The sequence below is a fragment of the Ovis aries genome, chromosome 23 (genome assembly GCF_016772045.2).
Source record: "Ovis aries strain OAR_USU_Benz2616 breed Rambouillet chromosome 23, ARS-UI_Ramb_v3.0, whole genome shotgun sequence".
Lineage (NCBI taxonomy): Eukaryota > Metazoa > Chordata > Mammalia > Artiodactyla > Bovidae > Ovis > Ovis aries.
In genome coordinates, this window is record NC_056076.1 from 35,378,862 (window position 1) to 35,402,297 (window position 23,436).

The following is a 23,436-nucleotide window of genomic DNA, read 5'->3' on the forward strand; positions in this document are numbered from 1 at the left end:
ATAACCCAGAACAGAGATGTTAGGGCCTGAACTTGAACAGGGTTGATGGAAATTGAAAGTTGGGGATAGATAAAAGACATTTCAGAGATAATAGTTAAACTGGCTTTTGTATTATTTGTTTTGGGGGGACCTCCCAGGTGCCTCAGTGGTAAAGAATCCACCTGCCAATGCAGGAGATGGGGGTTTGATCCTTGGGTTGGGAAGAGCCCTGGAGAAGGAAATGGCAACCCATTTCGGTATTTTTGCCTGGGAAATCCCATGGACAGAGAAACCTGGCTGGCAATAGTTCATGGAGTCACAAAAGAGTTGGACACGACTTAGCAACTATTATTTGCTTTTGCTTTTCTTCTGTTGGAAATTCTTGATGGGAACTGTGGCTTTAATTGGCTGATGCAGGGAAACCAGGTGCCAAGTAAATCATGTTGGTTTGTAGCTTATGTATTTTTTTTCAAATCAAGAGTTTTTATTGTCTCTTTAAAATATCACAACTGAGTGCTATCTTGTTTCTGCAGCAGGATCACTGAGATCTTACTCATCAGCCTGCTGAACTGTTCCTTTTTCGGAAACATAGATACCATCCAAAAATTTTCTGATATCCTTGTTTTTAACTGTGGTGGCTTGCTGAATCAAAGCAGCTGAATTTGACACAAGTTCAATGTCATTTCCTTCAAGAATCAACTCATCTTTCTGGGCTTGAGATACTGAACAGGCAACCCCTGGCCTCATTCGAACCCTGCGTATGTATTTTTCACCCCCAAAATTTCAGATTTCCACAAGAGAACCATTCTCCTGAATAACAACGTTGATGGGGAAGTGGGCATACACCAACCTCATTTTGTAACAGAAGCCCAGTGTAACAGCCTTGATCATGTTCTGTACGTGACTACAGATTGTGTGAACAGTGGCCAGTTCCTTTCTATTTCCCCACCGTTTGTCAACATGGAGCCTCTTCTTTTTCTTTCCAAGGAGACTGAGTTCTACACTGATGTGATTGAAGTCCCTCCGCAGGGTGCCTCTGGGGCCCTTCACAATAACTGTCCGTCCCTTCAAGTTAATGTCGACATTTTCTGTCGACAGTCTGATTGCTGAGAATGGTCTTCATTCTCGCAGTAGATGCGGCATAGAGTGTAGCTTATGTATTTTTAAAAAGCCAAACTAGTTAATAAACCTTGGAACATCCTGATGTTGGTACAAACATTTGATGTGCTCACATTTTCTAACATTAGAGTTATTTCAGTTAGCTTTTTAAATGTATAGCTACTGTGTTGTTGGGGGCTTCCCTGGTGGCTCAGTGGTAAAGAATCAGCCTGCCAATGCAGAAGACGTGGGTCTGATCCCTGGGTCGGGAAGATCCCCTAGAGAAGGAAAGGGCAACCCACTCCAGTATTCTTGCCTGGGAAATCTCACGCACAGAGGAGCCTGGTGGGCTACAGTCCATGGGGTAGAAAAAAAGTTGGACACAACTTAGCCAATAAACAACAACTATATTGTTAAGGACTTTAAAAAAGAACTTAAGGATGCTTTATGTTTCATCATCTCATCATTCTCATGAGCCAAAATTATTTTTAAATAAATTAAGAGACAACCCCACAATTAACATCACACTCAGTAGTATGATGTTAAAAAATCAGGAATAAGACAAGGATACCCACTCCTAACACTTTTATTCAACATAATATTAGAATTTGTAGCCAGAGAAATTAGGCAAGGAAAAGAAAGAAAAGGCATCCTCATTGAAAAGAAAGAGGTATCACTATTTGCAGATGACTTAATATTACGGAAGTCAATATTACATAGAAAAAACCCTAAAGACTCCATCAAAAAACTGTTAGAACTAGTGAACAAATTCAGTGAAGTTATAGAATACCAAGTGTGTTAGTCTCTCAGGCGTGTCTGACTCTCTGCAACCTCATGGACTGCAGCCCACCAGGCTCCTCTGTCCATGGGATTCTCCAGGCAAGAATATTCAAGTGGGTTGCCATTTCCTTCTGCAGGGGATCTTCCTGACTCAGAGAATCTTCCTGACCCAGAGATCAAACCTCAGTCTCCTGCATTGCAAATTGCAAATATTCTATTCTTTCTAAAATGATTTGTAGAATACCAAATCAATATGCAAAAATCTGTTGCATTTCTACACACTAATGATGAACTATCAGTAAGAGAAATTAAGAAAACAACCCCAGTTACAGTTGCATCAAAATGAATAAAATACCTAGGTGCAAATTTAACCAAGGCAGTGAAAGTCCTCCTAATAATAATAAGGCAGATCTATTATGCCAGTTATGTTATGGCAATAATTATGTTATTGTGTTTGGGGCTTCCCAGTTGCTCAGCGGTAAAGAATCTGCCTGCCAATACAAGAGACACAGGAGACAAAGGTTAGATCCTTCAGCTGGGAAAATCCCCTGGAGGAGGAAATGGCACCCCACTCCAGTATTCTTGCCTGGAAAATCCCATGGATAGGGGAGACTGGCAGGCTACAATCCATGGGGTTGCAATCCAGAACAATTATATTTAACTACTACAGTGGCTGTATATCTAGTCACACTGACTTCAGTGTCCCCCACATTCCCAACCTACCCAATCATTCATAGAATTGTCAGATAAATGTTCCTGTGTAATATTTATTCACCACTCGGATTTATATAGTGGTTCCTTAATGCCTACCCTCTAAAAACTTCAAATTTTCTGCTCAGTATTCAAGGCCAACAACACCTGGTCCTGTTCACCTCTGCAGCTTTGCTATAAGTGACCTCTGACCCTAAACCTCCATTCCACTTTGCCTGATCTTCTTATCCTCCACTCTCTACATGCACCGTCTGCAGTTTAGGGTTTTGCCTTCAGGCTCTTCTTACAGAGAATTCCCTCCCTTGATCTTTTTTTCCTTATTCAAATTCCTACCTGTCTTTTAAGGCAAGCTCAGTTTCTGCCTCTCCATTACCTCCTCTCCCAGGAACTTCAAAGGAAGTTGATCTCTGCATTTGCTAAAGTGATAGAGCATTTAAAGTCTGCACCATCTAATTTGACATTTAAATATCTGCTTATTTGCATATGTGCTTGGCTACCTCTCCTTTCCAAGCAGATTATCATTTCCTGGAGAACAAGTTAGCTCTGTTATGCACTTATGATTCTCTCCATCTTTACTCTCTGCGCTTTGTGTGTGTGTCTGTGCACATGTGTGTGTCTGTGTGTTAGTCACTCAGTCGGGTCTGAGTCTGCAACCCCACGGACTGTAGATCACCAGGCTTCTCTGTCCATGGCACTCTTCCTGGCAAGAATACTGGAGTGGGTTGCCATCCAGGGGATCTTCCTGATCCAGGGATCAAACCCCAGTCTCCTGGATTATAGGCAGATTCTTTACAATCTGAGCCACCAGGGAAGCCCTGCTCTCAGCGTTAGTCAGAAATGTTCTGGCTGAAAGCAATAGCATCTCGATTCAAATTCTTAAACAAAAAGATTTTTTTTTTCCTCAACCTAAATGAAGAAGCTAAGGATACAGCAAGATTTGGAAGCACATTGGATCTTAGGTGCTTAGGTACAACATCATCAGAAGTTAGTCTCCATCTCTTGGCCCTGCCTTCCACTGAGAGAATGAGCTCAGGCGGTTTTAGCGAAGGTGGCCAGCAACAATAGAAGGTACATCTGACCAGCTTGGTAAACTGGGCAGAAAGAATGCATATTTTTCTCCATTGTTTTAGAAACTACCCAAGGCTGACTCCCATTGGCCTGGAGAAGGCCATATACTCACTCCTGAACCAGTCACAGCAGCTCTCACTAATAAGGCGTAGGTCCTGTGATCAAGTCTTGAAGAGGAAAGAGGCAGAGAGACAGGGTCGCTCCTTGCTAGCAGACCACGCCCATTGAGAAAGGTACAGGGATGCTGTTCCAAAGGAAAATCCGGACGTGGTTACTCACAGAAGTGTTAATGATTCTGGGCAGGAAAAAATAGCCCATGTCTGCATGAGTGTCCCACCTGCTATGTCCTTTAGAACTTTAAAGAGCTTTCAAATGTGATCAACTTTCTGAGCTGTTAAATTGTATTTATTTTTTATGCACTATGGTAAAGATCTGGATGGGCAAAATGTGACGTCCAAGAGAGTGCAGGGTCATCTTTTTATTCTTATGTAAACACTGGAAGTCATGACAAGCATAACTTGTGGTGAAATAGCATCACCAAAAGAATTCTCCTTAAGCTTTGCTTCAGGCAGATTTGAAAGGGCTGATTAATGTGCTATAAACCATCCTATTGAAAGCTAGATTTTATTCTTGTTTCTTGTGCCATTAGAGCTTGATGAACTTCAAGAATAAAGACCTTCACATTTTGGAGAATTTGAAATAGAAAACAAATTTAATGATAAGTCATAGTCATTTTGGGGTCCAAAATCACTCCAGATGGTGACCGCAGTCATGCAATTAAAAGACACTTACTTCTTGGATGGAAAGCTATGCCAAACCTAAACAGCATATTCTGTCTAGTCAATTTTCCAGAAGTCATGTACAGATGTGAGAGTTGGACTATAAAAAAGGCTGAGCACTGAAGAATTGATGCTTTTGAATTGTGGTGCTGGAGAAGACTCTTAAGAGTCCCTTGGACTACAAGGAGATCAAAACCAGTCAATCCTAAAGGAAATCAACCCCAAATATTCATTGGAAGGACTGATGCTGAAGCTCCAATACTTTGGCCATCTGATGTGAAAGCTGACTCATTAGAAAAGCCCCTGATGTTGGGAAAGATTGAAGGCAAAAGGAGAAGGGGGTGGCAGAGAAAGAGATGGTTGGATGGCATCACTGACTCAATGGACATGAACCTGAGCAATCTCTGGGAGATAGTGAAGGACAGGGGAGCCCGGTGTGCTGCTGTCCACAGGGTCACAAAGAGCTGGACATGACTTAGCGACTGAACTATAAACATAATGACTTAGTTATAATAAGTAACAATTATTTAGCTTTAATGTTTACTCACTATTACAGAAGCAAACACTCTTTTATTTCTATTCTCTTCAGATACTGTTTGCATCCTTGTCCCCACTCCCTCCTCAGGAAATTAGACACAAGTTGAACATTAACTTTGGCGGTTGTCACCATGGGGGAAGTTAGGACATCAATGATGGGGTCAGACTTGGCAGTCTTGAATGGGAAAGTGGATGGGGTTGTACAAGTCAGTCATTAAGTGGGTGAGATGCCAGTTGGTTGAGAATTGCCTGGAGAGAATCTAGAATCAAAAGTTCAGCTTGAGTGAGTCCGTCACGTCAAAAGAAAAATACAGGAAAAAAAGCATCAAGTGGTATTTCACTAGAAGCTGGAAGCTGGAAAAGCATCAAGTGATATTTCACTAGAAGCTGGATGCTAGCTGGAAGCTAGAAGCCAGATGATATGATGATGGTGAACAGAGGGCAACACAACACGCTAGTCACATGTTAATTAAGTGAATAAGCAACTGAAAGTATTTATTAAAACCAATCAACAAATATGGGTAATCTGGCCTGGAGTAGGAATAGAAGTGAACGTGATAGCCCCCTCAGAGTAATGAAAAATCCCAGATTATACAGTTCTGTTAAAGAGCTACATGACAGAAAAAAAAAATCTGTGCTAACTTTAGAGTATAAAATAGGAAAAGGAGGAAAATTGGAACTTTGAATCCAGATTGAAATCCAATTTTCTACCACTTGATAGGCATAACCTTGGTAAAGCTTTGCATTCTTTCCAAGCCTTGGTCTCCCTTTTTGTAAAACAGGGAATAATAGTGACAGTATATACCTCATGAATTGTTCTAAGGATTAAATGAGAAAGTACATATGAGATATTTAGCACAATACCTGGAATATAATACGTACTAATTAATTATCAGCCATTATCACTATTCTTTTCATTTCTAAGGTGAGTTCTTTGAAGAAAAGGATGAACCATCAAAATAACTTTGTTTTGTGGAAGCAGGATTAGAAACAAACTGAGTGGATTCAAAGGGTTCAAATTCTTGACTGCATTTCCAAGTATAAAGCCAGATGTTTCTGACTAGACTCTGCAGCAAAGAGATTGCGGTGTCTTGTTCACATTTGTGTCATGTGTGTGTGTACCCAGCATACACTTGTGGAATGAATGGAAGAATGACTCTCAGACACACTCGTGGGGACATATGTCCCCTCAGAAACCATGGAATGATTCTATATGTGTCAGAATTTAATAGGCTACCCATAGTTCAACCCACAGTTTCTAGGAAGGGGCTTCCCTGGTGGCTCAGCAGTAACAAATCTGCCTGCAATGCAGGAGAAATGGGTTTGGGTAGGGAAGATCCCCCGGAGAAGGAAATGGCAACCCACTCCAGTGTTCTTGCCTGAAAAATACCATGGACAGAGGAGCCTGGCATGCTGCAATCCAAAGGGTTGCAAAGGGTCAGACATGACTGAGCACATACACAATTTCTAGAAGAGGAGAGATCTTGGTAACGGTATCCATTTCCCTAAAGGATTGTTGTATGTGGATGAAACAACATAAGGAACATAACAGAAGGAACCCTAGAAACTGTCATTGTGTTAGCCTCAGTTTTTATGCTGCTGTTGCTTCCAGAATATTGGAACTTTGTGCCAAGATAAGGCAGAACGGGCTATGAGGCTGTGGTCAGATTTAAAGTATGATTCATTTTCAAATTCAAAGTAAATGAGTGTATACTCAAGTCTCCACTACTTAAAGCTACTTTGGGAGCTTTAAGTACCTGGGCTGCTTTACCTTATTGTTGCCTTTGTTGTTCAGCAGTTCTGCAGTGTGCCTTCTCTCCATGTTCGGAGCGCCTGCTGCTGCTGCTGCTGCTGCTGCTGCTGCTGCTAAGTTGCTTCAGTCGTGTCCGACTCTTCGCGACCCCATGGACTGCGGCCTACCAGACTCCTCCGTCCACGGGATTTTCCAAGCAAGAGTACTGGAGTCGGTTGCCATTGCCTTCTCCATTGGAGCTCCTACTGGCTGCCATCTGGGACCATGACTTACACGTGCATCAACACTATTTTCAAAGAAAACAGGGACAACAACAAATTTTAACCAATCTACTGTAACATCAAAAAAGATCATATACATTAGGAAAGCAGTATACAAAAACATTTTTTAAAAAGTAAAGTAGCTTTCAACACAGTTAAATGCTGTCTAAATAAAGTTTAACCATGGTTAGTGATTGAAACTGAGCTATAAAGTTCAATAGGTCCCAATGACATAGCTATCACATGATTTTTTGCTGGTGATATACAGGAGAAATGACATCCTCTTTTAAATGCAGAGCCTATTCTGTAACTACTAAACAAATGTGGGCTTAAAATTATTGGGAAATAAAAGGATAAAAGAGAATATAGGTAAAGACTAATATGATGAAAGAAAAATATATTACAAATAAAGAGACATGAAATTGAAAGAAAGAAGATCGACTAAAAAGAGAATAAAGAAAAATTGAATGGGTTTTTGCTGAACCTGACTTTTGGGTGAGAAATGATGAGATGAAGGGTTTGAGGACAGGCAGGGAGGTTCCTCTAACCTTCCATATCAAAGAGAAACCGAGATTTTAAACCCAGAGTCTGGAATTCTCTTGGGACTCTATACAGACCAGCATCTGCCACCGTAATTACAAAAGGTGTCATCTGACCAACCTCAGGCTGCAATGTTAGGCTAGTGGTGTGAAACAAAACAAAATTTTACTTTCTTAACATCCTTTAAGCAGGTGTTACTTCCCTTAATAGCACTGCCATGCTTAGTTTGAAGGAAGGAAAACCTACATCATTCAATAGCTCGTTCCAAGTATTATTTTTAAGCCTATGCATTTTCCCCTCTAAAATCCTGACTTCTTAAAGGGTTATAGGTTTATATAGGTTTTTTTTTCCTTCTTACTTAGATGATGAACAGAGTATTTTTCATTTGAAACACCCAATAGTTATTAAAAGTTCTATAGAGCTTGCCTTTAGAATGCATAATTTATATAATTATAAATTTAAGCTGTCTTATAATCAGGATGAAATTAATTTCCCATTCATTTGTGTGGCATCTAGTTTCCAGGGTGCTAGTTGTTGCTGTTTTTGGTTACGACTGAATTTCACAGCTGATATTGTGAGGAAGAAAAAGTATTTGGTGATCAAATCAAAATTTAATTTTAACATTTTCCCTGGGGGTAAAATAAGGGATGAAAAATTAAGTTATACATGTCTTTAATTCTGGTGACAGTTTAAATGAATCATATGTCACTCTTCGGTGAAACTTGCATCTCATATCCAACATTTATTAAATAAATAAAGCAAGCCTTCTAGAGGATAACAGGAATTAAGAGTAACATTTGGCAAATAAAGTAATGAATTAACTATTGCTAGTTACATTTATGTTTATTCTTTTTTTAAAGGTGTTAGCTATAGTCATAAATTGACTTGTATAGCACGTCAGTATAGCACCTCTTTGGGACTTCCCATATGGTCCACTGACTTCACTTGTGATCATCTGTCCTTTCAGACCTTTCAAACCTTTTGTCTATAGCATATCTATCCAAAGTAAACTTTCATAGTTTTCCCTAGCAGTCTGGGCAGAGGACTAACAGTCTTTGAGGTTTGTTAGGCTCTTCGACATCTACAGGATTCTTCCCTACTCCACAATAAAAACTGAGTTCTTTATCAGATTTTGGCTTTATATCAACTCTCATGAACACAGAATGTAGCTAATGGGGAAAGACTTTTTTTAGTACTACAAAGGGTATCTAATCTCTCTGGTTGATTTTGAAAAATACTTTGTATGTCTGTTTCTTTCTTGTATTTTAAAAGAGAATCTGGTAAGTGCTTTCTAAAATTGTCCACTCAACTCAGTTGAATCCTCCACGTTTCATTACATTTTAGACTATCTCATTGAAAGTGATGGAAAATGCCGATGATTCAGAATCTCCCAAATTCTTGAAGGTTGTTAAGTTATTCGTGGTATTATCTACTTGAGGATATTTTGGGGAGAGAGGCATAAAAGAAAGCACAGGGTGGCTAAAAGCAAAGAAATGTGCTTTGGGTTCAGAAAAAACTGGGTTTGAGTCCCTGTGCTGTCACACACTGTCAGCATGACTTTAGGTGGTTGCTTAACATCACTGACCTCCATCTCCTCACCTGAAAGGAGAGTAAAACCTAGCTCATAGGGTTGATGTACAGAGTAAGTAAGTTAACTGAGAAAGCACAGATGTCCAACTTAGCAAATGCCATATAGAACATAGTCCATAAATGGTAACCAATATAATTATTTTTAATATTTATTTTTATGCATTTATTTGGCTGTGCCAGGTCTTAGCTTTGGCACTTGGGATCTTTGGCAATCTTCTCTCTTTGTTTGCCAAACAAAGGATGTGGGATCTAGTTTCCCTGACCAGGAATTCAAACCAGGCCTTGTGCACTGGGCGTGTGGAGTCTTAAGCCACTGGACTGCCAGAGAAGTCCCAGTAACCAACGTTATTAAAAACATATTAAGAGCTTCTCTGATGGCTCAGTGGTAAAGAATTTGCCTGCCATTGCAGGGGACACAAGTTCGATCTCTGATCCAGGAGGATCCCACATGCCGTGGAGCTGCTAAGCCCGTGTGCCACAACTGTTGAGCCTGTGCCCTAAAGCCCGTGCTCCACAATGAGAGGAGCCACTTCAATGGGAATCGCATGCACTGTAACGAGAGGGTAGTCCCTGCTCGCTGCAGCTAGGGAAAAGCCCGAGCAGCACCAAAGACCCAGAGCAGCCAAAAAGAAATAAATAAAAATATTTTTCAAAAATACCGAGAAGGAAGAAGTGTCTAGCTGTCCTTTTATAACATGTTTACCATCAACTGGACAGTTTTTCCCCCTTTCTTGTATCCAGTCTTGGAAAAAAAACTTTTGGAGTAAGGATAAAAGCTTTCTATACCTATAAATATATAGTTATATATATATAAATGGCGACCCACTCCAGTATTCTTGCCTAGAGAATCCCAGGGATGGGGGAGCCTGGTGGGCTGCCGTCTATGGGGTCGCACAGAGTCGGACACGACTGAAGAGACTTAGCAGCAGTAGCAGCAGCATACCTATAAATATATAGTTTTACATAAACATTAAAAAAATTAATTTTCATTTGGGAACAAAACACTCTGTGCATTGAAAGTGGTGCCTAAATCTTATTTGCCGATAGCTCTGTGTGTTTTGTGTGTTTAATGTCCCTTCTCTGTGCTAAACAGAGAATGAAGGAAGGTATTGGATCAAAGTACATGGCGCAATGTAACCAGAATCAGGAGACCCTGAGCGACAAAGGAACATTGGAGAGCACAGGAACATGCCATTCCAATAGCCTAAAATATGATTCTTAACCCCTCTCATGTCAGGCAACGAAACACAAGCGTTGTCTAGTTTCAGGCTCAAGGTTGATCTCCTTAACGAAACTAACAATAGGTAGGAAAATTTCATAGATTAGTCAACCCTATGTCGTACGCAGTAAGGATTGTGCGAGACATAACCTCTCTTTGAGAAAAGGAGGAAAATGTCACTCTAACTCGATCACTAAATATCACCTTGGAACCAGAGGCTTGTCAAATAGATGTGCACAGATAAAATGAATTGCAAAGAGGCTGAACTGCTTGATTAAAATAAGAAGATGAAATTTTCAATTATTTGCAGAAGTTGCATTCACAGTATAATAAAACATTATTATTGTTTTAAATATTTTAAGGTGTTAAATAATATATTTAAATATTTTATTTTAAAATTTAAAAAATTATTATTATTAAATACTTTCTTGATTTTCTTTCCTTTTTCTTTTTTTGGATTGCAGGATCTAAGTTCTCCAACCAGGAATTGAACCCAGGACCTTGGCAGTGAAAACGTATTGTCCTAACCACTGGACCAGCAAGGAATTTCCCACAAAACATTATTGTCACAAGAGAAATGCTTTCAAGACTCAGTTTTGGAATTCCCTGGCAGTATGGTACTGGCACAAAAACAAAACTATAGATCAATGGAACAGGGTAGAAAGTTCAGAGATAAACCCACTCACCTATGGTTACCTAATCTATGAAAAGGAAGCAAAAATATACAATGGGGAAAAGACAGTCTCTTCAGTGTTGGGAAAACTGGGCAGCTATAATGTGAAAAAATGAAATTAGAATATTTTCTCACACCTAAATTCAAAATGGATTAAAGACCTAAATGTAAGGTCTTTAACATATTGTCTGGAAACAATAAAACTCCTAGAAGAAAACAGAGAGAGTCCACTCTTTGACATAAGTCTTAGTAATAGTTTTTTGGATTTGTCCCCTCAGACAAGAAAAACAAATGCAAAAATAAACAAATGAGGCTTTTAATTACACTTAAAAGCTTTTGCAGGATGAAGAAAACCATCAACAAAATGAGAAGACACAATTTTACAAGGCAGTATCAGTGGCTGTTCATTTGTTCAAACAAAAGATATGAGTGACATCTAGTGTTCACTGAGACTATCTGCAACTTTTACCACTATTTTCATGCATTCACCCCACCTGCAAAATATTGAATGCAACATAAACACGAATGAGAGGTAGCAAATGAAAAAGGTCACTATGATAATCAGTTCAGTTCAGTTCAGTCACTCAGTCCTGTCTGACTTTTTGTGACCCCATGGACGGCAGCACGCCAGGCTTCCCTGTCCTTCACCAACTCCTGAAGCTTGCTCAAACTCATATCCATTGAGTCGATGATGCCATCCAACCATCTCATCCTCTGTCGTCCCCTTCTCCTCCTGCCTTCAATCTTTCCCAACATCAGGGTCTTATCAAATGAGTCAGTTCTTCGCAACAGGTGGCCAAAGTACTGCAGTTTCAGTTTCAGCATCAGTTCATCCAGTGAATATTCAGGACTGATTCCTTTCGAAAGGACTGGTTGGATCTCCTTGCTGTCCAAGGGACTCTCGAGAGTCTTCTCCAACAACACAGTTCAAAAGCATCAATTCTTTGGCGTTCAGCTTTCTTTATGGTCCTACTCACATCTATACATGACTACTGAAAAAACCATAGCTTTGACTAGACAGACATTTGTCGGGAAAGTGATGCCTCTGCTTTTTAATATGCTGTCTAGGTTGGTCATAGCTTTTCTTCCAAGGAGCAAGCGTCTTTTAATTTCATGGCTACAGTCACCATCTGCAGTGATTTTGGAACCCCAAAAAACAAAGTCTGTCACTGTTTCCATTGCTTCCCATCTATTTGCCATGAAGTGATGACACCAGATGCCATGATCTTAGTTTTCTGAATGTTGAGTTTTAAGCCAACTTTTTCACTCTCCTCTTTCACTTTCATCAAGAAGCTCTTTAGCTCTTCTTCACTTTCTGCCATAAGGCTAGTGTTCTCTGTGTATCTGAGGTTATAGGTATTTCTCCTGGCAATCTTGATTCCAGCTTGTGCTTCATCCAACCCGGCATTTCACATGATATACTGTGCATATAAGTTAAATAAGCAGAGTGACAATGCACAACCTTGACGCACTCCTTTCCCAATTTGGAACCAGTCTGTTGTTCCATGTCTAGTTCTAACTGTTGCTTCTTGACCTGAATACAGATTTCTCAGAAGGCAGGTCAGGTGGTCTGGTATTCTCTTTTCTTTAAGAATTATCCACAGTTTGTTGTGATTCACATAGTCAAAGGCTTTGGCATAGTCAATAAAGCAGAAGTAGATGTTTTTCTGGAACTCTGTTGCTTTTTTGATGATCCAGCAGATATTGGCAATTTGATCTCTGGTTCCTCTGCCTTTTCTAAATCCAGCTTGGACATTTGGAAGTTCACTGTTCACACACTGTGAAAGCCTGACTTGGAGAATTTTGAGCATTATTTTGCTAGTGTGTGAGATGACTGCAATTGTGAGGTAGTTTGAACATTGTTTGGCATTGCCTTTCTTTGGGTTTGGAATAAAAACTGACCTTTTCCAGTCCTGTTGCCACTGCTGAGTTTTCCAAATTTGCTGGCATATTAAGTGCAGCACTTTCACAGCATCATCTTTTAGGATTTGAAATAGCTCTACTGGAATTCCATCACCTCCACTAGCTTTGTTCATAGTGATGCTTCCTAAGGCCCACTTGACTTCACATTCCAGGATGTCTGGCTCTAGGTGAGTGATCACACCATCATGGTTATCTGGGTCGTGAGGATCTTTTTTGTATAGTTCTTCTGTGTATTCTTGCCATCTCTTCTTAATATCTTCTGCTTTTGTTAGGTCCATTACATTTCTGTCCTTTATTGAGCCCATCTTTGCAGGAAATGTTCCCTTGGTAGCTCTAATTTTGGTGACGAGATAGCTAGTCTTTCCCATTCTATTGTTTTCCTCTATTTCTTTGCACAATCACTGAGGAAGGCTTTCTTATATCTCTTTGGTCTTTTTTGGAATTCTGCATTCAAATAGATATATCTTTCCTTTTCTCCTTTGCCTTTCATGTCTCTTCTTTTCTCAGCTATTTGTAAAGCCTCCTCAGACAACCATTTTGCCATTTGCATTACTTTTTCTTGGGGATGGTCTTGATCACTGCCTCCTGTACAATGTCACAACCTCTGCCCATAGTTCTTCAGGCACTCTATCAGATCTAATTCCTTGAATCTGTTTGTCACTTCTACTGTATAATCATAAGGGATTTGATTTAGGTCTTACCTGAATGGTCTAGTGGTTTTCTTCAATTTAAGTCTGAATTTTGCAATAAGGAATTCATGATCTGAGCCACAGTCAGCTTCTGGTCTTGTTTGTGCTGACTGTATAGAGCTTCTCCATCTTTGGTGCAAAAAAATCTAATCAATCTGATTTCGGTGTTGACCATCTAGGTGATGTCAATGTGTAGAGTCTTCTCTTGTGTTGTTGGAAGAGGGTGTTTGTTATGACCAGTGTGCTCTCTTAGCAAAACTCTACTAGCCTTTGCCCTGCTTCATTCTGTTCTCAAAGGCCAAATTTGCCTGTTACTCCAGGTATCTCTTGACTTCCTACTTTTGCATTCCAGTCCCCATAATGAAAATGACATCTTTTTTGGTTGTTAGTTCTAGCAGGTCTTGTAGGTCTTCATAGAACCATTCAACTGGTTTGATCTCCTTGTTGTCCAAGGGACTCTCAAGAGTCTTCTCCAACACCACAGTTTAAAAGCATCAATTTTTCAGCAGTCAGCCTTCTTTATGGTCCAACTCTCACATCCATACATGACTAGTGGAAAAACCACAGCTTTGACTAGACAGACCTTTGTTGGCAAAGTAGTGTCCTTGATGCCAGAGCTAAACACACATCCGTTCTGGAGTCAGGAAGCCTATGGGCCTGCAGGGGAAGATGGGGCATTTGAAGACCGGGCTCTTGTCCCAAGCCAATCACATGGGGCTGCACAAGGGCCTGCCCAGACTGCTGAGCACAGACACATAAAAGCAGCAGCCCCTTTATCTCTGCCCTTCAAATACCATGAGAAGATGCCCCCTGTGGCCCCTCCTAACTGGAAACCTTTGGGGAGGAAATTCTGGGACATATAACCCAGCCCCCACCCTACTGATGTATCACCAACCCACAATCCTCCTTCCTCAGCCTTGAGTTGCTCAGAAGGAGAGATCATGTCTAGCTCAGTACATTACATTTATTCAGCAAATTTGTATTGGGCATCTACTATGTGCCCTGTGCCAAATGCTGGGCACACAGAGCTGACTTGGACCTAAGCCTGATCTGAGGACCAATCAGAGGGAGCATTGTTTTGGTTTCAGAGCTGGATTCCCTGCCTTGACCTTGCTCTGCTCCTTGGAGAGGGTGTGTTGCCTGGATGAGGCACTTCTACATTCTCCATGCAGGGATTCTGTGAGGATTAAGTGAGGTTGTCTGGGGAAGCCTTACAAATAGCTGTGAAAAGAAGAGAAGCGAAAAGCAAAGGAGAAAAGGAAAGATATAAGCATCTGAATGCAGAGTTCCAAAGAATAGCAAGAAGAGATAAGAAAGCCTTCCTCAGTGATCAGTGCAAAGAAATAGAGGAAAACAACAGAATGGGAAAGACTAGAGATCTCTTCAAGAAAATTAGAGATACCAAGGGAACATTTCATGCAAAGATGGGCTCAATAAAGGACTGGAATGGTACGGACCTAACAGAAGCAGAAGATATTAAGAAGAGGTGGCAAGAATACACAGAAGAACTATACAAAAAAGATCTTCATGACCAAGAAAATCACGATGGTGTGATCACTCACCTAGAGCCAGACATCCTGGAATGTGAAGTCAAGTGGGCCTTAGAAAGCATCACTACAAACAAAGCTAGTGGAGGTGATGGAATTCCAGTAGAGCTATTTCAAATCCTAAAAGATGATGCTGTGAAAGTGCTGCACTCAATATGCCAGCAAATTTGGAAAACTCAGCAGTGGCCAGAGGCCTGGAAAAGGTCAGTTTTCATTCCAATCCCAAAGAAAGGCAATGCCAAAGAATGCTCAAACTACCGCACAACTGCACTCATCTCACACGCTAGTAAAGTAATGCTCAAAATTCTCCAAGCCAGGCTTCAGCAATACGTGAGCCATGAACTTCCAGATGTTCAAGCTGGATTTAGAAAAGGCAGAGGAACCAGAGATCAAATTGCCAATATCCACTGGATCATGGAAAAAGCAAGAGAGTTCCCGAAAAACATCTATTTCTGCTTTATTGACTATGCTAAAGCCTTTGACTGTGTGGATCACAATAAACAGTGGAAAATTCTTAAAGAGATGGGAATACCAGACCACCTAACCTGCCTCTTGAGAAACCTATATGCATGTCAGGAAGCAACAGTTAGAACTGGACATGGAACAATAGACTGATTCCAAATAGGAAAAGGAGTATGTCAAGGCTGTATATTGTCATCCTGCTTGTTTAACTTCTATGCAGAGTACATCATGAGAAACGCTGGGCTGGATGAAGCACAAGCTGGCATCAGGATTGCCGGGAGAAATATCAATAACCTCAGATATGCAGATGACATCACCCTTATGGCAGAAAGTGAACAAGAACTAAAGAGCCTCTTGATGAAAGTGAAAGAGGAGAGTGAAAAAGTTGGCTTAAACATTCTCAATATTCAGAAAACAAAGATCATGGCATCTGGGCCCATGACTTCATGGGAAATAGATGGGAAACAGTGGAAACAGTGTCAGACTCTATTTTGGGGGGTTCCAAGATCACTGCAGATGGTGACTGCAGCCATGAAATTAAAAGACGTTTACTCCTCGGAAGGAAAGTTATGACCAACCTAGATAGCATATTGAAAAGCAGAGACATTACTTTGCCAACAAAGGTCCGTCTAGTTTTTCCTGTGGTCATGGATGGATGTGAGAGTTGGACTGAAGAAAGCTGAGCACTGAAGAATTGATGCTTTTGAACTGTGGTGTTGGAGAAGACTCTTGAGAGTCCCTTGGACTGTAAGGAGATCCAACCAGTCCATTCTGAAGGAGATCAGCCCTGGGATTTCTTTGGAAGGATTGATGCTAAAGCTAAAACTCTAGTACTTTGGCCACCTCATGCGAAGAGTTGACTCATTGGAAAAGACTCTGATGCTGGGAGGGATTGGGGGCAGGAGGAGAAGGAGACGACTGAGGATGAGATGGCTGGATGGCATCACTGACTCAATGGACGTGAGTCTGAGTGAACTCCAGGAGCTGGTGATGGACAGAGAGGCCTGGTGTGCTGCGATTCATGGGGTCGCAAAGAGTTGGACACGACTGAGGGACTGAACTAAACTGAACTGAGCTTGAGCTCTCTTGGACCTGCGTCTGCATATGGACATTGCTCTGACCTATTAGACACTTTGATTTCTTCAGCATCAGATTGACCTCAGATCCCAGTAGCTTGAAGGTGACTGTCAAGGAGCTGGGTTTTGTTTTTTGTTTTATTGTTGTTGCTTAGTTGCTCAGTTGTGTCTGACTCTTTTACGACCCCATGGGCTGTAGCCCACAAGTCTCCTCTGTCTATAGGATTTCCCAGGCAAGACTACTGGAGTGGGTTGCCATTTCCTTCTCCAGGGGATCTTCCTGACCTGGGAATCAAACCTGTGTCTCCTGCATTGGCAGGCAGATTCTTTACTGCTGTGCCACCAGGGAAGTCCCCAATACTTCTTTTCTTCTTTTACCGATTTTTTTTTTAACAAACTTTCTATGGATGTGTATATGTGATAAATTATACATAATATAAGATTTGCCATCTTTGGGTATACAGCTCAGTGGCATTTAAGTACACTTACATTGCTGTGCATGCATTCAGTTCAGTTCAGTCGCTCAGTCGTGTCCGACTCTTTGCGACCCCATGAATCGCAGCACGCCAGGCCTCCCTGTCCATCACCAACTCCCGGAGTTCACTCAGACTCACGTCCATCAAGTCTGTGATGCCATCCAGCCATCTCATCCTCTGTCGTCCCCTTCTCCTCCTGCCCCCAATCCCTCCCAGCAGCAGAGTCTTTCCCAATGAGTCAACTCTTCGCATGAGGTGGCCAAAGTACTGGAGCTTCAGCTTTAGCATCATTCCCTCCAAAGAAATCCCAGGGCTGATCTCCTTCAGAATGGACTGGTTGGATCTCCTTGCAGTCCAAGGGACTCTCAAGAGTCTTCTCCAACACCACAGATCGAAAGCATCAATTCTTCGGCGCTCAGCCTTCTTCACAGTCCAACTCTCACATCCATACATGACCACAGGAAAAACCATAGCCTCGACTAGACGGACCTTAGTCAGCAAAGTAATGTCTCTGCTTTTGAATATGCTATCTAGGTTGGTCATAACTTTTCTTCCAAGGAGTAAGCGTCTTTTAATTTCATGGCTGCAGTCACCATCTGCAGTGATTTTGGAGCCAAAAAAAATAAAGTCTGACACTGTTTCCACTGTTTCCCCATCTATTTCCCGTGAAGTCATGGATGCCATGATCTTCGTTTTCTGAATGTTGAGCTTTAGGCCAACTTTTTCACTCTCCTCTTTCACTTTCTTTCTTTCTTTTTTTTTTTTCTCCTTCACTTTCATCAAGAGGCTTTTTAGTTCCTCTTCACTTTCTGCCATAAGGGTGGTGTCATCTGCATGTCTGAGGTTATTGATATTTCTCCCAGCAATCTTGATTCCAGCTTGTGCTTCTTCCAGTCCAGTGTTTCTCATGATGTACTCTGCATAGAAGTTAAACAAGTAGGGTGACAATATACAGCCTTGACGTACTCCTTTTCCTATTTGGAACCAGTCTGTTGTTCCATGTCCAGTTCTAACTGTTGCTTCTTGACCTGCATATAGGTTTCTCAAGAGGCAAGTCAAGTGGTCTGGTATTCCCATCTCTCTCATAATTATCCACAGTTTATTGTGATCTACATAGTCAAAGGCTTTGGCATAGTCAATAAAGCAAAAATAGATGTTTTTTGGGAACTCTCTTGCTTTTTCCATGATCCAGCGGATGTTGGCAATTTGATCTCTGGTTCCTCTGCCTTTTCTAAATCCAGCTTGAACATCTGGAAGTTCATGGTTCACGTATTGCTCAAGCCTGGCTTGGAGAATTTTGAGCATTACTTTACTAGCGTGTGAGATGAGTGCAGTTGTATGGTAGTTTGAGCATTCTTTGGCATTGCCTTTCTTTGGAATTGGTGCATGCATTACCACCATCCATTTCCAGAACTATTTTCATCTTGTGAAACTGAGACTGTATCCTCATGAAACAATTCCCTGCTCCTCCAGCCCCTGGCTGCTACTTTCTGTCTCTATGAATTTGGCGACTTCAGGTCCCTCATGCAGGTGGCATTGGCATCATGCACTATTTTGTGTGTGGGTGTGATTGACTTGTTTTGCTTAGCATGCTGTCCCCCAGTTTCATCCATGGTGCAGCATCCTCAGAATTTCCTTATTATTTTAGGGCTGAATGGTGTTACATTCAATGTATATATCACGCTGTGTTTATTCATTCACCCCCCGATGGACACTTGCGTTGCTTCCCCCTTTAGGTTGTTGTGAATAGTGCTGCTGTGAACTTGAATTACAAATACATATGTGTGTGTGTGTGTGTATAGATAAGCACATGGGGTTGGAAAAGAGCAGTTCTGAAAAGGAAGGGTTACAAGGCAGACAAAAGTAATAGATGATCACTGCTTTTAATTTTCTTGTTTGCTAGAAAAATGAATAGACTAAACCAAATCTCTACACATTTTTAAACTGGTTTGCACTTTTAATATCCTAAAAGAAAGACTCATGATACTTGCAATTTCTTTTAACATTTTAGATTTTCAAGTTACAAAAATAGTCCAGAAAGTTCCCTTATATCCTTCACCCAGCTTCTGCTAATGTTAACTTAGAAAGTTCAGCAAGACCAGTGGTTTCCTTGAGACCAAGTCAACCAGCAGAGGAGTGCTTGGAACCACTCTCAGTGTTTGGCTGGAGCAGGCCACAGCAAGTGTGGGCTCAGTACAATCACATGATGAATTTCAGAGAACAGCATCTCAAGTCCTCAGTCAGTTGTGCTCCCGAGAGCTGGGAGCCTGGGAGGCAATTCTCATGACCACCATCGTCAGTGAAATTGAAGAAAGAGTATTAGAAATTACACATTCTGAAAAGTGAAGGGAAATAAGATTACAAATAATGAACAGAACCTCTTCAGTCTGTAGGACATTTTAAGTGGTCTAACACAAGTATAATCTGAGTTCCAGAATGAAAAAGGAAATCAAAAGAGACCCAAAAGAGCTGACAAAAAATAGTTGAAATTTTCTCAAATTTGGTGGAAATAATCTACTTACATATCAGAAGTGAAAGTGTTAGTAGCTCAGTTCAGTTCAGTTCAGTTCAGTCGCTCAGTCGTGTCCGACTCTTTGCGACCCCATGAGTCGCAGCACGCCAGGCCTCCCTGTCCATCACCAACTCCCGGAGTTCACTCAGACTCACGTCCATCAAGTCAGTGATGCCATCCAGCCATCTCATCCTCAGTCGTCCCCTTCTCCTCCTGCCCCCAATCCCTCCCAGCATCAGAGTCTTTTCCAATGAGTCAACTCTTCGCATAAGGTGACCAAAGTACTGGAGTTTCAGCTTCAGCATCATTCCTTCCAAAGAAATCCCAGGGCTGATCTCCTTCAGAATGGACTGGTTGGATCTCCTTGCAGTCCAAGGGACTCTCAAGAGTCTTCTCCAACACCACAGTTCAAAAGCATTAATTTTTCGGCACTCAGCCTTCTTCACAGTCCAACTCTCACATCCATACATGACCACAGGAAAAACAATAGCCTTGACTAGACGGACCTTAGTCAGCAAAGTAATGTCTCTGCTTTTGAATATGCTATCTAGGTTGGTCATAACTTTTCTTCCAAGGAGTAGGTGTCTTTTAATTTCATGGCTGCAGTCATCATCTGCAGTGATTTTGGAGCCCCCCAAAATAAAGTCTGACACTGTTTCCACCGTTTCCCCATCTATTTCCCATGAAGTGATGGGACCGGCTGCCATGATTTTAGTTTTCTGAATGTTGAGCTTTAAGCCAACTTTTTCACGCTCCTCTTTCACTTTCATCAAGAGGCTCTTTAGTTCTTGTTCATTTTCTGCCATAAGGGTGATGTCATCTGCATATCTGAGGTTATTGATATTTCTCCCAGCAATCTTGATTCCAGCTTGTGCTTCTTCCAGTCCAGTGTTTCTCATGATGTACTCTGCATATGAGTTAAATAAGACAGTATACAGCCTTGAAGTACTCCTTTTCCTATTTGGAACCAGTCTGTTATTCCATGTCCAGGTCTAACTGTTGCTTCTTGACCTGCATACAGATTTCTCAAGAAGCAAGTCAGGTGGTCTGGTATTCCCATCTCTTTCAGAATTTTCCACAGTTTATTGTGAGTCATGTCCAATTCTTGTCCATGGAATTCTGCTCTGTCCATGGAATTCTCCAGGCAAGAATACGGGAGTGGGTTGCCATTCCCTTCTCCAGGGGATCTTCCTGATCCAGGGCTCTAACCCCGGTCTGCTACATTGCAGGCAGATTATTCACCCTCTGAGAAGAGGGTCAACAATTTCCAAACAAGATAAATACAAGAAAATCACAACCAGACACTTCATAGTTCAACTACCAAAAATAAAAATAAAGAAATTACATTAAAAGCAGTAAAAGGAAAATATTACACATTTGTTATGGTATATGATAGCATTCCATCAAAGGAAATAATATTTCATGAGAAATAGTAGACAGAGACAGTGGACATGTTATCTTTAGAGTGTTTCCAGCATACCCACCAATATGGTGACAAGCTAAGCCACAAAGCAAGTCTCATGAACTTTCAGAAATAGTGAAATTTTACAGAGTAATTTCCCTGACCACAGTGGAATTAACAAATAGAAGAGAAGTAAAGTCATCTTTGTTCACAGATGATATGATTATTTATAAGAAATAACAAAAAAAATGCACAAAAAAGCTAGTAGGTCTAAAACCTTAATTTAAGGTCATAGTATATAAGGTCAACATACAAAAATCAATTATATTTGTTTACTGTCAAATAATTCAAAAATTAATGTTTAAATACTAAATATAGTAGCATCAAAAATATAAACTATGGAAGAATAGACTTACAAAAATTCTGTAAGACTTCTACACTGAAAAATACAAAACACTAATAAGAGATATTAAAGAAAAACTAAGTAAATAGAGAATTGTATCATGATCATGGATTCTAAGACAGAATATTAAATAAACAACCTTGCAAAAGTGATCTGTAAATTCTACATAATTCCAAACAGAATCCTAACAGATTTTTTCTAGAAATTAATAAACTGATGCTAAAAATTGTATGGAAATGCAAAAGACACAGAATAGAACAAGGCTGGGAGACAAACACTCTTACCATAAGATTGTGTAGAGAGATAGAAATTAGGATGACATATAAGGATGTAATGACTGATAAATAGGTAAAGGGAACTGAAATTGAAAGTTGACCCACAGTTGATTTGTGACCTAGGAACCAAGGTAATTTGATGTGAAAAGTAAAGTCTTTTTTAAAACGGTGCTGCCTTAGCCTCGCCAAACTCTAATCTCTGTCTCTTCAATTCATTAAAACCGCCACAATATGCTTGGATTTCTGCTGCCTGCAAACTGCCTCAGGTAACCAGGACAACCATATGACTCACCTTATTGTTTCCTTTGTCTCAGGGATAACGGTCCTAGGCTTTCAGTTGTCTGATGTTGTCCAGTCAATTTTCTAGTTTTCAGTTTTCTGAAATTGAAAACTGAAAAAATTTTCCAGTTTTCTAGTCATGGGGGAAGGTAAGTCTGGACCTTGTTACACCATTATGGCTGAGACAGAGCTGGTGTGCACTTTTAAAAAAAGCTCTCTGCCTGCTCTGTGAAGAATGGGTTGTCATGGAGCAAAAATGGAAGAAATGGAAGCAAAGAGTCTATTCAGGAAGTACTGCAGGTGTGCAAGTGAGAGGCGACGGTGCTCGGTCCCTGGCGCAACAGAGGCAGGGACTGGTTGGCTGCTGAAGGTGCTTTGGAGTTAGAACTGGAAGTAACTGCCAATGGATTGGATTTGAGGCAGAAAGGAACAGACAGATGTTGACGCTAATAGCAGACATTTGGGGCCTGAAAAACGAGCTGCATGCCATTTACTGAGAAGAGAAGGCAGAATATGAGGAGATTCAGGTTTGTTTGGAGGAATGGAGATGGGACAGGGACCAAGGAAGGACTCTGAAACCTCCATTCTTTGGCTAGAAGCATAAAAGAGAAAGTTTATATTCTCCCTATAAGACTGAATATTCTAATGTGTTTTTCTTAGATTTTTCTTGTATATTATAGTTTTAAGTCTCTTCTCTAGGCCATGAACTCTTTGAAGAGAGCATGACTGTCTTATTCATTCTGCTACCATATACGATGCTCAGAGTGGTCTAATAAATGTGTTAGAGAGAGAGACAGATAAAGTAGGGGATCTGATCAGCTTGGTGTCAGAGGTGAGGAGCTGGGTGTTCTGGGTTGGAGGAGAGAGCATCCCACATCTCTGCAGAAGATCTGAAATCTTCTGCTCTTCTTTTTTGGAAACCAACTGAGCCAAGTAAGGATAAAGAATGTGTCTTAAATCATAAGTACTGCATATGATTTACATAACCTTAGATGGAGATAATCTAGAGAAGATGCCTTGTGATTTTGATATTGTTTGTCTCCATGAGGAATAAAAATCCTTCTTTGAATTGAAAAACACAAGGGCGAAATGGGGAATAGGCTCAAGTATGTGTCTAATAACATGCCAACATATCTAAGTACACTGCTTAAAACCTAGTCTTTCTCAGTTACAGTTTATAACATAACCTCCACAGAACTATTCACGGTCATAGATGGTTTTATTTTTATAGTCTTTAACCTCAGTGTTAAAAATGCCAAATCTATGCTGCATTCTGTGGGCATGGTTGGAAGAAGTTAACCCTAAATGGTAGTGAAAGATGTTTTTGAAATTTTCACTATTCAGGTTAAAGTATTGTCTTGAAAAATAGCCACTAAAAGTTTTTAATTCCTTACAGCGTTAGTTT

General features: G+C 40.7%; 1 pseudogene; it reads right to left on the bottom strand.

The window, feature by feature from the left end:
• Window positions 1-506: 506 nt before the first annotated feature.
• LOC101101943 (large ribosomal subunit protein uL6-like) lies at window positions 507-1,102 on the bottom strand (annotated as a pseudogene).
• Window positions 1,103-23,436: the final 22,334 nt, after the last annotated feature.